The following is a 15,601-nucleotide window of genomic DNA, read 5'->3' on the forward strand; positions in this document are numbered from 1 at the left end:
AAATGGCCACAGACGCAAAGTGACAAGAAACTCTGTTAATTTTCCAGGGGGGAAAAAATCCTCAAAATGGTGGTCAATAGAACTGTCGACTCCATTGATCTATATAAAAACTGAGACAGCACATTAGCTCTAAAGACTTGGATTGCTGCAGGAACATACTGGTCTCCAGTAGAGAAAAAGGAGAAAAAGAAATAATGAACAGTCACCATAGAACTGGCCACTGAAAGCAGAGCACATTCTTTGTGAGATTTCCATGAAAAAGAAGCTTGGATGAGAATACTGAGATAAAAAAACTGAGAAACCTGTTCAGTTGGCCAGTTATTTAATTTACAAGAAAACTCCTTGGACTGAAGAGATCTCAGGAAGGCCATAACTTCAGATTATTCACAATTTATTACCAAGCCCTCTCCATTACAATAATTCTGAAATGCTTTGTGTAGTGGTTTGGTGTAATGGTTAAGAGCGGCAGGACTCCAATCTGGAGAATGGGGTTTGATTCCCCGTTCCTCCACTTGAAGCCAGCTGGGTGACCTTGGGTCAGTTACAGCTCTTCCAGAACTCTCTCAGCCCCACCCACTTCACAGGGTGATTGTTGTCAGGATAATAGCACACTTTGTAAACCTCTCTGAGTGGGCGTCAAGTTGCCCTGAAGGGCGGTATATAAATTGAATGCTATCATTATTAACTGCACAAGCAATCTAGATAGAAGGATGGCACCATTTTCATAAAGTAACAATGGGTTCTGGCTGTAGTTAGAGCAGGGGCATGGGAATTCACCAATGTAAAACCCCCTGGAAGATCATTGATATAAAAATAGAATAAGAGGGGAGCCAACAGGCATCCTTACTTCACTCCCTTTGGCAGAGTGATGTCCTTTGTCAGTTGCCCTTCAAGGCCACAGAGAGCACAAGCAGCAGGGTCATTATATAGTTTCAAAATTTAATACAAGAGTTTGTGATCAATGGAAGACACACAACGTTTGGCCCATGGACACTCTATGGATATAGAATCAAATGTGGCCTTGAAGTCCATGAAGGCTGCATAGATATGCACTGCCAGGGAACTGCTAGTGGAGAAGAACCAAACAATGATCCTCTACTGAACACCCTCTTTGGAATCCATCTTGCTCTCTCCCCCAAATTCTTTCAGTCTCCAGCTACATAACCAGTTTTAGCACAGATAGGAAGTGTAAATTTTCCCAAAGGAAGAAAGCAATCTAATAGGATGGTAGTTTTATGGATCAGACTTACATCTTTTCTTATAAACTGGTATGATAATAGCCTGAAGCCAGGACTCTGGAATTGCATCTGTGTCATTAATTGCACTTGCTAATAATGATGGCCACCACCTAGGAAAGGCCTTTAATAAATCCACCAGCAAGAAATCTGTCCTAAGAGTCTTATCAGCTTTAAGATGGTGTATTAAACCAGTTCTCTCTCACATTGTTAACCAAGGCCAAGTTGGGAAAGTGCTAACTGGAGGAATTGGGGGTGATAGTAAAAGGAAGAGGGTCTTGCTAGCCCCAGGAGCATTAAAAAGGGCAAAAAAGTGGGTGTCCCAGCTGGACTATAATTATATGGATCCCTGACAGGGCAAGAGAATCAGAAACTAAGGCCCAGAAACTCTTAGCATAATTATTACAAAATGCTAGTATAAGCTGGCACCACTGATCAGTAGGGTACTGAGATTTCTTAAAAAGAATTAGGGATGTACAGACTGTTTTTGCCAGGAGCAGTCTCTGCAGTTAACCCACTGAAAATAGCAGGTGGCCGCCCTGTGAGCTAACTGTTAAATCTTGTGGAATTATTGATATGAGCTACAGTCCCTTGAAAGTTCTCCTTCTTAAACACCCACAAAGAAAGTTTTTAATCATTTCAATGTGACATTATTTAGTTGTATATGTATATCTCACTCTTCTCCCCAACGGGGCCCATAGTGGTTTACAACATAATTTCCCCTCTTCCATTTAATCCTGCCTCCAAGCCAGTGGCATTGCCACTTAGGCGGGAGGCAGCAGTTTGCCGCCCTGGAAGGAGGGAGACAGGTGATTTGCCCAACATACGGGCTTAGCTTAGGGGGCAGAGCCTTGCTGCTGTGGCTGTTCCTCCGCCCCCGAAGCTCCAGTCTCGCCTTGTGCTCGGCCCACCCTCCTCACCCTATTTCAGTGCGGGATTAGCCGGTCGCCTTTTATGGGGCCAGGTCGGAATTTTTTATCTCTTGTCCCTAATTGGTGTTGAGATGGGAGTTTTTTCACCTACCTCGCACGGAAAGGCTTGTGGGGTTAATTGGCTTGGTGGGCATGAGTTAATGCCATGGGCGGCAGGATGTTAGTTAGGGTGAGCACCCTTGGCACCTCCCCATTGGTGGGGAATTGGGGTCTGCCAGAAGCGCCTGGCTGCTGTACGGCCCAGTTGCGTGGTTAGATGCCCTGGTGGGGAACCCCTGGACAAGCCAGTCTCCCCCGCTGCCGTACGGCCGGGTGGGGGAGCTTTACAGGGGTGAACCGCTTTGCCTGGCCAGGCCGGGTCCCAGCCATTGGATGGATGGCTCGCACCTGGGGCAGCGGGTGCACGCCCAGACAGGTCAGGGCGGGGTCCAGGAGTGACCCCAGGGCCTGACCTGTACTTCTAGTTAGGCCCTTGCCGTAGTTAATGTTTGTTTAATGTTATTTTAATAAAACGGCCCATTTTTATAACCCAAAACTTGGTGTCTGTCTCTCATTCCGACTAGGGGGGCAATCCTCACAACAACCACCCTGTGAGACACATTAGGGTGAGAAAGAATGGCTGGTCCAAGGTCACCCAGTGACCTTTCACGGTAGAGGGGGATTCAGATCTGAGCCTCTCAGATCCTAGTCGGAAAAATCATTACATCACACCGGGCTAACCAGATGGAGAACTTGCTGGTGGATTAAGCTCTTGGAGAAACATTGGAAATCATCAAAGAATGCAAAGAGTTAAGAAAGATGATGTTTCTTGTTGTGAAATTAATCAGATTCATATTAGCAGTGGTAAATGTCATGTTGGCATCTCTTCTTTCTGACACATTACAGTTTCAAGTCTTTGCTATGAGGAAATAATGAAGTAAAGATATGCAGCGCCATATACTCTGCATCTTTCATTGTCAGTCTGCACAAAAATGAATTGTATCGTCTACTAAGGAGGTCATGGGGGCATCAAGTTAGGAAGAATGCTTAAAAAAGGACATTCCAAAAGAAACAAAAACTTGTGTTTTTTTCAGTGCTACTTTCACTAGATCAGTTTTTGAAAAATAAAATATTCATAATAAACACTTTCCCACTGTTTTCCAATAACACTTTATACTTTTCATAGTGGCGGATTTGACCCTGATGAAAAAAACGACCTTGAAATCTCCAACATAAATGCATGAAGATCACGAAAAATGATCTAATGTAACAATCTCTAAAAAAAACCCTCTTGAGTAAGAGTATTCTGGTCAGTAGGGTCAATTAGTTTATAGTGGTGTTGTAAATTTGGAGGAGCGACAGCAGGATCATGCTAAGTTGCAGACTTTGGGACAGTTACCCCTGTGTTTGTGTATGCAAAGCTTTGCTACAGTTATTCCTAGGTTCACATTTGTTAGCCACTGACCGATGGATTAATGATCACCCAGCGCTGAAATGAATTGAATACATTAATAGAATAAAATCAATTTTCCTTCACCTGCCTTGCCTGTCCAGCAGCCCCCTGCTTTCAGCTAGCTTCATATCTAGCTAAGTGATAATTCAGCCTCAAATGCTCTGACTTGTAGGCCAATTCTGGACATAAGCAGAGATAAAATGAGACTTTGCAGCATGGGCAATTTTTAAGTTTTAGCTCACGGTTCTATCAGAGAATCCATATGTGCTCAGTACTTGTGTTCTGCTACTGGCATACATGAGGCTCTAGAATGGCATATGTGTATATGTTAGATATTCTGAAGGAAAAAAATGATTAGCATTTTGGAGTGGTAAGCAAGTTTTTCAAGACATATAAAGGTCCTGAAAGCGAATCTAGGCCTTCCTGTGACTGGTCAGGGTTCTCTGTGACTGAGTGCTATTGTTCCCCTCTCCAGCCTTCTAATATGGCTGCCTCTAAAAGCCTGTTTCCCCCTCCTCATCGTTTCTTCTTTAAAACATAAGACTTGTACTTGCTCTATATTTAGTCAATATTGTATCATGTCATCTTTTCTTTAGACCGCTCTGTTACTTTAGTGTAATCAGTACATTTTACATCTAATGCAATCATTATTGCTATTTACTATAGTAATATTTTCCGTCTTGAACTTGTTAAAGGTTCTAGGGTTTATTCTTGAGGCTGTTTCATTTTTTAATGTGTATTATTTAAAAAAATTAACTATAGTACTTAGCAACAGATGGAGTTTGGAAGCTGTTGCTATTTTCGTTATCTGTCCGGCTTGCTGGCAACATGCTTTGGGAAAGGGGCAAAATGTTATGCTTTGTGGTTAAGTATTAAAAAATAAAAATTATTCCAAAATTTCAGACACCATGTGGTGTTAGACATATACTTTTTCCTATTGTATTAAAACAGCTCTAAATTAAGCAAAATCCCAGTTCTCTCTGGAGAGAAGCTCATAAAAATTAAAATTCACAGCATACATGAAGCTGAGCAGATTAATATGCCACTAATATTTAGATGACTGTATGAGCTAAAGCTTGCTGTACTTGACAAAGAGAGCTTTAACTCTGGAAAGCTTATAATCTGGAAATCTTATTGGTCTTTAAGGTGCTACTGGCCTCAAACCCTGCTGTTATACGCCTAATTTAAAATATACCATATATAATAATCCTATAAATAAAAACAGAACTGTCCTATGGTATTGATTTGTGTTCAGAACAAAATTTAAGTTGTTTTCCAGTTTCTTTCCTGCCAAGCATGCATGTACTTAAAGGCATATACAAAAATACAAATACAGCCTATCTGCTCTAACTCTTAGCCTCATGCACTGCGACTATCAGGTGGGATGAAACGCTTCTGATGTTTGATAAGTGCGATTAAAACAGAGGTGCTGCAATCAGACCAATATTTCTTCTGTGCTGACTCATGGAAGCTGACGTGTATCCAAGCAACCAACACAAAACTTTGCAAACCTCTCAAGATATGACAATATCACTGTCAGAAAGAAGCAGAAAGAAGATGGGCTTTTGGAATACTCTGCAATATTCATCAAACTAAATCACAAACATGTATTTGATAAAATCAGAATTCAGATAACTGTAAATGATTGGAACGGGTCACCTCCCCTTCCTCCTGCAGCTGCCTGCATCCCCTGAAAAGCTGGTCCAGAACATTGCACTCAGTACCCGAGCAGGATGCAGGCAGCAGAAAGCACTCCCCCCTACGCTTGCATGCGCTTGCCCTCTTTGTGGAAGGTATTCTGTGATTTCTTTGTAAGACGCAGGCTGTCTTGCTGTGGCCTTCTAGCACCCAGGGCTGCTTCTCATTCATGGGACCCTAGAGCTGCAAAGAAAAGGGAGAAGGGGAGGTTTCCTTTCATTTGTAAGTCATAGGAGCCAACTCATTTTATTTCTTTATTTATTCGATTTTTAGCCTGCCCTCCCTGCAAATGAACTCAGGGTGGGGTACAATAATATACTTAATACACACTTAAAATATTTAAATACATTTAAAACCCAAAGACAATAATACATATGCAATCAACTTCTCAGATGGCTGCCCCCTCCAATTTCCCCAATCGTAATGTAAACAAAAGAGGGGAGAGTGGGGCCACAGTTAATAACATTCCAGTGACTGCAGTTGTAGGGAGGCAGATGTTTTTATAGCCCTCCTGGCAGGTGACTGGTAGGGAGGCTCCCAAGACAACCTAAGACTGGCCTCAACTGTATGCTTGGCGGAACATCGCTATCTTACAGATCTTGGCGGGCCCAGGTGTCCTCCGACAGAGAGTTCCACCAGGTTGGGGCCAGAACTGAAAATGCCCTGACCGTGGCCGAGGCTAGCTGAGACTCCCTGGGGCCAGGTACAACAGTAAGTTCTTGTTTGCTGATCCTAGCACTCTCAAGGGTATATATGGGGAGAGGCGGTCCCTCAGGTATGCTGGTCCCATACTCTTATTGATTTGTCACCTCCCTGTTCTTTTGAAAGAGAACCTAAAAACAAAGATTTAAAAAAACAATGTCTAAACATCACTAAAAATAAAAATGCAAAGCTAAAGACTTTTCTCTATAGAACTATAAAATTGCCCACATAGTTGGTAGTCTGTTGACTACCAACTATGTCACACACAATATAGGAGACTACATTTCAGTGTATCAATTCAACCATGCAACAGAAAGCTTCTAGTATAGTCAGATACTGCAAACGTCACAGATAGCTAAGAGGGAAAGGATCTATTCAGCTCAGGGCCAGATCTAGGGTTGCCAGTGCCCAGGGCAATCCAAGACCCCCCACATTTCCCCCATATGCGTGCATAGCGCACGCGCACTTCCAGCACTGCGTGATGATATCACTTCCGTGACATCACCATACAGGGCCCAGGGCCTGCTGCCCACATGGCAAGCCAGCTACCCCGGCGCACGGTGTGCTGCGGAGCTGGCAGCGGCAGTGCAGGCGGCTGAGTGGAGAGCAGGGAGGCTGCCCGTGCCATTTGCCTGCCCCACTGATGGGGTGGCCAGCTTGCTGCGTACTCCCTGTCCTGCATGCCCAGCAAGCCACCCACCCCATTGGCGGGGCAGGCGAATGGCACGGGCGGCCTCCTAGCCCTCCGCTCAGCCACCCACTTTGCCGCTGCCAGCTCTGGCACACTCCTGGTGGCTGGGTTCTGCATCTGGCACCCCCTCTTTGGCAGCACCAGGGGCAGACTACCCCCCTGCCCCGCTGTCGATCCGGCTCTGATTCAGCTCACCAGTAAAGATCTGCCTCTTAAGCCCTTCTCTCTGTGCCCTGAACTTCAGAGGAGAGGCAGAGGCTGACTAGAGATGGAATTTTCTGAGTGGTGTGTCCTCTTTGGAATGCCCTTGCCTTAGAGGCTCACCTGGCACCTAGTTTACTTTTTTTTAACTGTCAGGCTAAAACTCATCCTTTTACCCTTTTCCTATCCTATCAACTTTTTAATGGTCTGCTTCAGTTTTATGGATAGTTTTTATGCTGATGATGTCCAATGGCTTGTGTTTTAATGTTGTGTTTTTTAATTGCAAGGACTATGAAAAGGTGGCATAAAAATATTCCAAATGAAGACAATGGTTAAGAAAGGCTGGTGGACTGATTGATCTTACCATGATCATATGCAAGTTTATAACAGGAAAGAGACATTCATTTGGGAAAGAAAAAAACCCACAAGTTTTTCTTAGTACAGAATAATCACTCCTAAACTTCTGAAGATGAAATTTACCAGGAAGTGAAAGGTTCCATTTAGTAGCATACACCCAGCAGTTTCAGGTGAAAAACTACACCAAGAATTTCTTTGTAAGTGAGCCATGGTTTTTTTCCTGTAAGTTATCAGAGTCATATCTTGCATCTATCTCCCCACACATTTGAAATGTGTATGGTATAGCTCATGCATCTCCCATGAAGGAAATGCAAATGTTAACCCCCCCCCCCCCGCCACAAGGTATCTTGTAACTAAGCATATCAGAGAGACAAAAAATATTATTAGGCATACTGCAGAGGTTGGGTACAATAACAAATTCTTTGTGAGCTTGGGTTAAATCTTATGGTAAATTACACAATATGGGAGAGAGCAGACACATTTCCCATTCAGTTCCTTTCTAAGACTATAATCTTAAGCATAATTAATAGGAAGTCCCGTTGAACTCAGTAGGACTTACATCTCAATAAACAAGTTTTGTTATTATTAGCATTTTTATTGGGGGTTTTCTATTTAACAAGCAAGGCAGATAGTAAAACAAGGGGAGATACTGTAGTTCACTAATGGGGTATATGCTTTGCATACAAAAGGTCCCAGGTTCAATCTCCAATTTAAAAAGCAATTTCTAACAACAGGGCTTGGGAAGGTTTCTCCTCCTGAGACTTTGGAGAGTCATAAGCAGTCGTAGTCGACAATGCCAGACCAGGTGAACTAAATAAATAGCTGCTTCATAGGGTTACAGAATAAAGTGGTACATGTTCTTAGTGAACAAATGAAGCTCCCTTAAGAACCTGTCTACCTGATCACCGCAGCCATCATCAGGGGCCCTTTTCTGGGTGCCCTCACCATCTAAGGGTAGAGATAGGTGACAACCTGAGGAAGGGCATTCACACTCTTGGTGTGAAAATTATGCAATTCTCTCCCCAGGGAGATTCATCTGTCCTTGGCTGTTATTACCTATTTCATTTGGTTTTCCCTCACTGACTTCCAGCCCCCATTTATAGGTTTTAATTGTTTATGTGTTTTGTTTAATTTTTTGATAATACAGATTTTTAAAACCCAGTTTTAATGATTTTCATTATTCACCATCTTGGGGTCCTAAGTTGGGGGGAAAAGTAGCATAACATATTTTTAAATAAAATTATGCTGAGTCAGACCACTGGCAGTCCAGGTTATTATTGTTTACTCTGACTGTCAGCAGCTTTCCAAGGACCAAGATGGAGATATTTTACATCACCTGATACTTTTAACAGGAGATAGTGGGAACTGAACCTGGGACCTTCTGCATGCCAAGGCATGCCCCCTCCCCAAGAATGCACAACGGTGAGCATCATGATACAGAAAGAACTGGTGAATCATGCTGCAAATCCGTCATACTAGAACTCCAAGAAACAACGTGTCTAGAAAACAGGAGATACTGGAAAAAAGGATGGGCAGCCAATTCATACACCACTTTATCCTTTTTGTGTTTGTGTGTGTGTTTTAGTACTAAAATGTTTAACTATTACATTAAAGCTATAGTAATGGGGGGTATGCTTGCTTATCAATGTTTTGAGAAGGAAAGCACTTCACTGGTAGTTAGTGGGTCTACCATAGCTTACAACAGTGGCCTTTAACCTCTGTTATATTGAAGACTCCAGAGGACCAAACTAGACCTGATATTTTGCCTGAGTCACATCAGTGTTTTCCAACTGAACTCTGATCTTTTAACAGCCAAATTTTATGTCTGGAGAACAAAGTTCCCAAGTGTGCCACAATCCATTTTGGATAAGGAAAATGGTGGGGGAAGGTTGAAGCCTCTTCTCCTCTGGTATCATGGTCTCAAGCTGAATCGTATTCTAGCATACTTGGGAACTTTTTTCCTTGGATGTGACATTTGGCTGGTACAAGATCAGATTTGAGTCTGGAAACTCCAACCAAATTTGTGGCAAACATTTTGTCTAGTTTAACCCTGTCATCCTGACCTGGGCTGAATCCACACACCCTCGGAGCGTCCCGGCGTTGCGCTAAATGTTCGCTAAACACCCGGAAGTATAGCGTCTTTCTAGTGCGATTTCTGAATCACGCTAGAAAGATGCTACACTTCCGGGTGTTTAGCGAACATTTAGCACAACGCCGGGACGCTCCGCAGGTGTGTGGATTCAGCCCTGCTTTTACTTCATGCAGCGTCACATTTGCTTGGCATATCATATGCTTTTATCTCTAGAAGCCGATTCTTTCTTGGTTCTAATTATCACGCTTCTATTCTTTGAAAGTCCCACTGAAATTACTGAAGAGGCAACATGCTTTTCAGGTTACATTTTGAGATTAATGCTGAAATGGTTTGACTTTTCAGCATGTAGCAGAAACATTTTCTGTCTTGTGGCATTTCTGTTACAACCTCATGAGAAGAGAATATTAGTATATTACTCAGGAGAATATTACTTCATCACTCAAGAGGCATCTTTTGAAAAGAATTCAAGCTTCTTATCATTCCTAATATTCCGACTCCAAGCTGTGTGCTGGGCCTCAAAGAACGGAAGGAGGAGTCAATAGCAGTCCAATCTATTGCTGCTTGTCCCAAGTCTTGTATTGGTTACGATGATAGAATAGTTTAGATTGCAAAAGTAGATGCTGTTGCTTGAACCCTTCACTCCAGCAATTCTGGACCAGAATATAGAAAGGAATTCTTTTGCACTGATTACCATTGCCAGGTGAGCCAGGTCTGCAGTTAGCTAGTCCCAGACTCAGTAAGGGATGATTGAAATCTTTAGAGAGAGGGCAGATATATATTAATATATAGCTATATATTAAGATAGCTACTTTTGGACAGTGACAAAGCTATGTATGTATATATGTGATGTCATGTTGCAGCTGAAAAAATAAGAAGCATATTGATAACATTGCAAAGTATTGGAGGGGGGGAGAGTGTAGTCCTTAAGGATGTACTCAAAATGTAAGTTTTAAACAAAAGGATGGTCTTCTCTTCCAAAATGAAGTCTGACTGCTTATTGATTTAACAGTGATTGCAAGCTGTTTAGAGCCCAGTGATCTTTTCAAGGAAAATGGGTGGAAATTGATTCCTAAAAGGCTTTTGGAATGTCCACATACATGATAAAATCAGTAGCACCAAACTTACTATACTCAAAAACATAGTGAGAGTTATAAGTAGCAAACACATGATTTCTTTTGCAAAAGATATGCAGGTTTTGACCAGTGGCTACCCTAAGACATTGAACCCTTCCTATTTTCACTCTAATAATTTCTTAATCCAGTCATTGAAAGCATTTGGAAGTAGTATACCAGTGTGTTTGTGTCTCTTTGTGTGAGAGATGTGTTATAGATGTGTGCATTTTTAACATCCTTTGTAGCTTAAAATGCATAGGGATTACTCTTTTCCAAAGCCACAGATCTCTGTCCTACTCAAGAAATATAGGCCCTGTTCCGTGCCTTTATTCATGGCTGACTGAAGAGAACATATGGGAAACTTGAATATGTGAAGCACAATCCTAAAACATTTGCTTCAAAACTAAAAAGGACGGTGATATATTTATAGTATATGTTTTGCTATGGAAAACAGGAAAATATGAAGAAATATTGAGCAAATCATGGGGGCTATCTGCATTATATACATATGTGTGCTAACTGAGCTCTGATGCTATTTTTTTGGAATGAAAAGCTGCTTTGTGGAAAAGAAATCAAAATGAAGGAAGATGAGGGGATTATATTTAACCTTTTCCCTGCCCACCATTTCTCCATTCCAATTGCTCTGACAAGGAGAAAGCCACTGGGAAGGGTGCTTGAAATGAAGAACAGTGTGCAGGAAATGAGTTAAGCACCCTTCTCTATTTTTTTTTCCATTTTAAATTTCCTCCCCCCTGATATGAAACAGCTTTCTTTTTAAAGCACCATCAAACAGTCCCTGTGGTGGCAACAGTTTCAAGGCGGGCACCACCTGCCAACCACAAACCCTACAGGGTAATGGCCTTGTTCTCACTTTCCCAGGTTGGGTGCCACATTGGTGCCTGGTGCGCAGAAGAGCTAAAAGTGCATCTCAGAGGCTCATGTGGCTCCTGAGTCACTGAGTAACAATCATTTTAAAAAAATGTATTGGGTCTCAGTTTCAGTTATTTGCCTATAATATGGAGCTATCCACACAGGAAGAGAACTTTCTATGGCTTGAGGAATTAATTACAAGGATTGTGATCAAACATAATCTGGCTTTAATGAAATCAACCATGAAATAAACTATGCCACGAATGAGAACGTACAAAAGAATGTTTAGCCAGTTTAGCCAGAAGAAGAGCCAGTTTGGTGTGGTGGTTAAGAGCGGTGGGACTCTAATCTAGAGAACAGGGCTTGATTCCCCACTCCTCCACTTGAAGCCAGCTGGGTGACCTTGGGCTAGTCACAGTTCTCTGGAGCTCTCTCAGCCCCACCCACCTCACAGGGTGTTTGTTGTGGGGATAATAACAGCATACTTTGTAAAGCCCTCTGAGTGGGGATTAAGTTGTCCTGAAGGTTGGTATATAAATCAAATGTTATTATTGTTATTATTACTCAGAAACTAAAAAAAGTCTGAAAACCAATTATTCCCCAGAAGAGATTGGTACCCCTTTGGCTTTCTTCCTCACAATGTAGGCAATCCCACTTTAAAGTCAGTGATGCCGTTTCTGCATCTGGGTGCTACAGGGGTGTGGAGGGTGCAGGGGGGAGGGGAAATAAACTGAATGAACAAATAGCAAATAAGATATATGCCAAACCATTGGATAATTAAGCATAATTACCTAGAAAACACTTATCATTAGGTAGAGTCAGGTAGTTGGGTGGCTGATTTTGGGGTCCTATCAGAACACAATCAGATTTTTAATCATAAACTGAAACTTCTATTATTAACTTCTTATCATCATGGTAGACACTATTTGAATGTTAAAAGTGAAATTGCTTGGGCAGTCCTCTCACCAGGATACAGAATATTGGTGCCACTAGGTGCCAATCATTGCTTCCCAAAGATCCCACAAAAATGCATCCAATAAATGACCAGGAGACTACAATATCCATCTATATTTTTTACAACAGGGAGCTACATTCACTTATACCCAGCCTGTCTTCAAATTACAAGCTCATCCAAAATCACTTGACATCACATCTGGTACAACTTACTGGAAAGAGATGGGAGTCACTATAACAACTTTTAAAGGTTTAGTTTATACACTGCACTGTATAGTTAAAAGAGAAATAATTCAGTGGAGGTTGTGAGAGGATGGAAGGAGGAGATCAGAAACTTAAAGGCTCATCTGTGATAGGTTGGAGTGGTAAGCTGCATGGATAATTTATAGGAAGCTAAAAGACTTGTATGGCACTCAGAGGCAGCTAGGAAAAGAAAAGACAGTGAAACAAACTCTGTCAAGAAAATCAGACCAAGAAAAGCTTCTTTTTAAGACTGTTGTCGAAGAAAGTGTATATGATTGACACAAATATAACAGAAATAGAGCAGTTAAATAGTTTAGATAGTGATGGTAGATCAAGTCGGTGATCCAATTTTCTTATATTATTTTTCCGTGCCCAATATACCTTTTAAGTGGAAATTTGTTTTATTATTTAAATATTAATAAATCCATAACCCAAACCAATCCCCGTGTTTAGCACTCAATCCTACCAATTAACATCCTGTGTCAATATTTTCCAGAGACTGGCTAAAGGTACCTTTGGAGTAAAAAACAAAGAAAAATCTCCTGCGGTGGCTAAGGTTGTTAAAAGAAATTCTCTTAATTCTTCTTTACCCAGTTTTTCCCTGAAATCCAATGATCCTTTTAATTTCTTCTTTTGAGAAATTTGGAGTCAGTTTCTAATCAATTCTTTTTTAATCAAAGAGAAATTTGAAGAGAGGAGGGGCAGGAAGGAAGGTTTTTCAAAGTTTCAGAATTTCACTCTATAGCTGCTCAGAGGCCGGCAATGTCTTTCCAAGCCTTCCTATCTTCCTGCTGGAGCACCACAGTATGCTTTGTAACACAATACAATAACTGCAAGGGCTGAAGTTACAAAAGGGCACCGTGATTTTCAAAGAGAAATCAAAGAGAAATCCAGCTCTTAAAAGAGAAAAAAGAGAATAAATCTAAATCTAAAAAAGTGAATTTCAGAAAAAGAAATTCCCCACCACGAGTCATACACCCTTATTTTTATTACAGCTCCTGGCTGATGACATTTACAGCCTAAGTCAAATTCTACTGAATGTGGAAAGAATTTTCGAGATCTATGGGAAATAGTTTAACAAGATACCACTAACATTGTGCATAACAATGAAGGAGAGATCAATACTTTGCAATGTTATGTGACAATACATTAAAGTTTGTGACAAGTCTTTTTAGACTGAGTAAAAAAGAATCCCCCTCCCTTCAGTTTAATTTAAAGTAACTTTGGTTTGTCTATTGTTTTCATGTAAACTTTTAATCTGCAATGTTAACTTGCCTCGAGCAAATTTTGTCTATAGGATGTTTTCCAAACTGAACAATTCTTGGGGGATTTTAAACTATCTTTATCAAATAGTACATGAAGAAAAATCTGTTACTTGAGAGAGATTCAGGCAAGACATAAAAGCTGTACAAAAAACATTTGAAATAAAAAATCCCTTTGGAAAAAAACGGTGTAAAAATAGCAGCTGCTCTAATAAATTTTGCACATGGTATAAAAGGTTATGAGGGAAGTGACAAGGGTGGAGAAAATGTAAATAAGCGTGCCAAATTAGCAGACACTGTACCCTACGGCTATAGTTTTGACAAATCTATGAAAATTAGAAATATTACATTTCTTCTACCTATGATCTGTATATAATAGAACTAGTTTCAGGCTCGGAAACAAAACCATCACACACACTGTGAAGTCTTCTTTGTGATTTCATTCTGATTTATTTCATTGTGACTTGGCCATGCCTTGTATGTATTGAATTTGTGATAGTGAAGCATCAACAGTGTCATCCTCACAGGAGGAGGAGAGAGTTGAGCAGAGAAAGATAAGAGTTACCATTAGGGGTGAGCACTGAAAAAATTTCCATTTCAGTTTTGAATCCAGAGTTCCTGAACAAATTATATACCTTTATTCATCCCCCCCCCCCTGTGTGGAGCTTTGTCAGTTCAGATCTCAACTTTTTTTTTCATTAGAGTTTCAGTCCCATTCTTTGCAATTAGGGCTTCCAGGTGGTTTGGGGCAGATGTGTCTGCAGTCAATGGGACCAAAGTTGCCAGAACACAGTCCTCCCTTTAAATCTTTAACCCTCTGACTTTGAGCACACACAACAAAAGGGTTAGGTGTTTACAGACTCTAAAGGTGAGTGTTGGTTGGCTGGGCAGCTATGCACTTGTATACTGTTCTTTTCAAGAGGTGGAGGTGGCGGAATGAGGCTTTGGGGCAGTTGTTTTTGCACTTAATGGCACCCAAATCACCCAAGTCACATTCCCTCCGCTAAACCATCATCCCACCAAGTTTTTCCTCAAATACACTACACATACACACAACAATGGACACGAAGAAGATGAATCTAAGCGGGCACACACTATGGCAGGAAACTGACTGGCAAAGTGGTAATGGGGTGATGGCGTCCAAGCCGGAGATCGCTCCAACCAGCACACAGTGATGCCAGTAAAAAAAAAAATCTGCTTTTGTTCACTTTTTTTCTTAAGTGACAATAGTGCCAATAAATTATTACCTTTGTTTGCTGCTGTTGCCTGTTGCTGCCATGTTTCCTTTTGCTTTGCAGTTTCATTCCCACAACGAGGGGCAAATCCTTCCTTTTGGCACTCAGCATTCAGCTGCAAAACGGGTATTTTTGCATTAATCACCACTAATCTCCATTGCCCAAGTACAGGCAGGATGATTGCCTGAACGCCTCCCCCCACCTCCTGCCTAAACAGACCTATGTTTCCTTCATAATTTTTCTTTTTACTGAGGGCAGGAAAGACTGTTTTTAAAAGGGCAGAGTAGGTCAGTGGCTCACAGGGGGCTTGACTTAAGCTTGATGTGTAGAATTTGTTTTTAAATAATGTTTTAACAGATGCTGGATGGGGGAGGACTTACAGTAGGATGGAAATTTGAAGGGAAGACTGTTGCATAGGTGGAAACTGTGAAGGAGCTGAAGTTTCATTGGGGTACACATTTGCCATTTGATTCAGAAAAAACAGAGAGCCCTGAAAGACTATGACTGAAATCGTCCAGGGCTTTTATCAGGTTCAATTGATTGAACAGACCACTTGCACCCTGCCCAGTGGCACTTTTCCTCAAA

Source organism: Eublepharis macularius, chromosome 3 (genome assembly GCF_028583425.1).
Source record: "Eublepharis macularius isolate TG4126 chromosome 3, MPM_Emac_v1.0, whole genome shotgun sequence".
Lineage (NCBI taxonomy): Eukaryota > Metazoa > Chordata > Lepidosauria > Squamata > Eublepharidae > Eublepharis > Eublepharis macularius.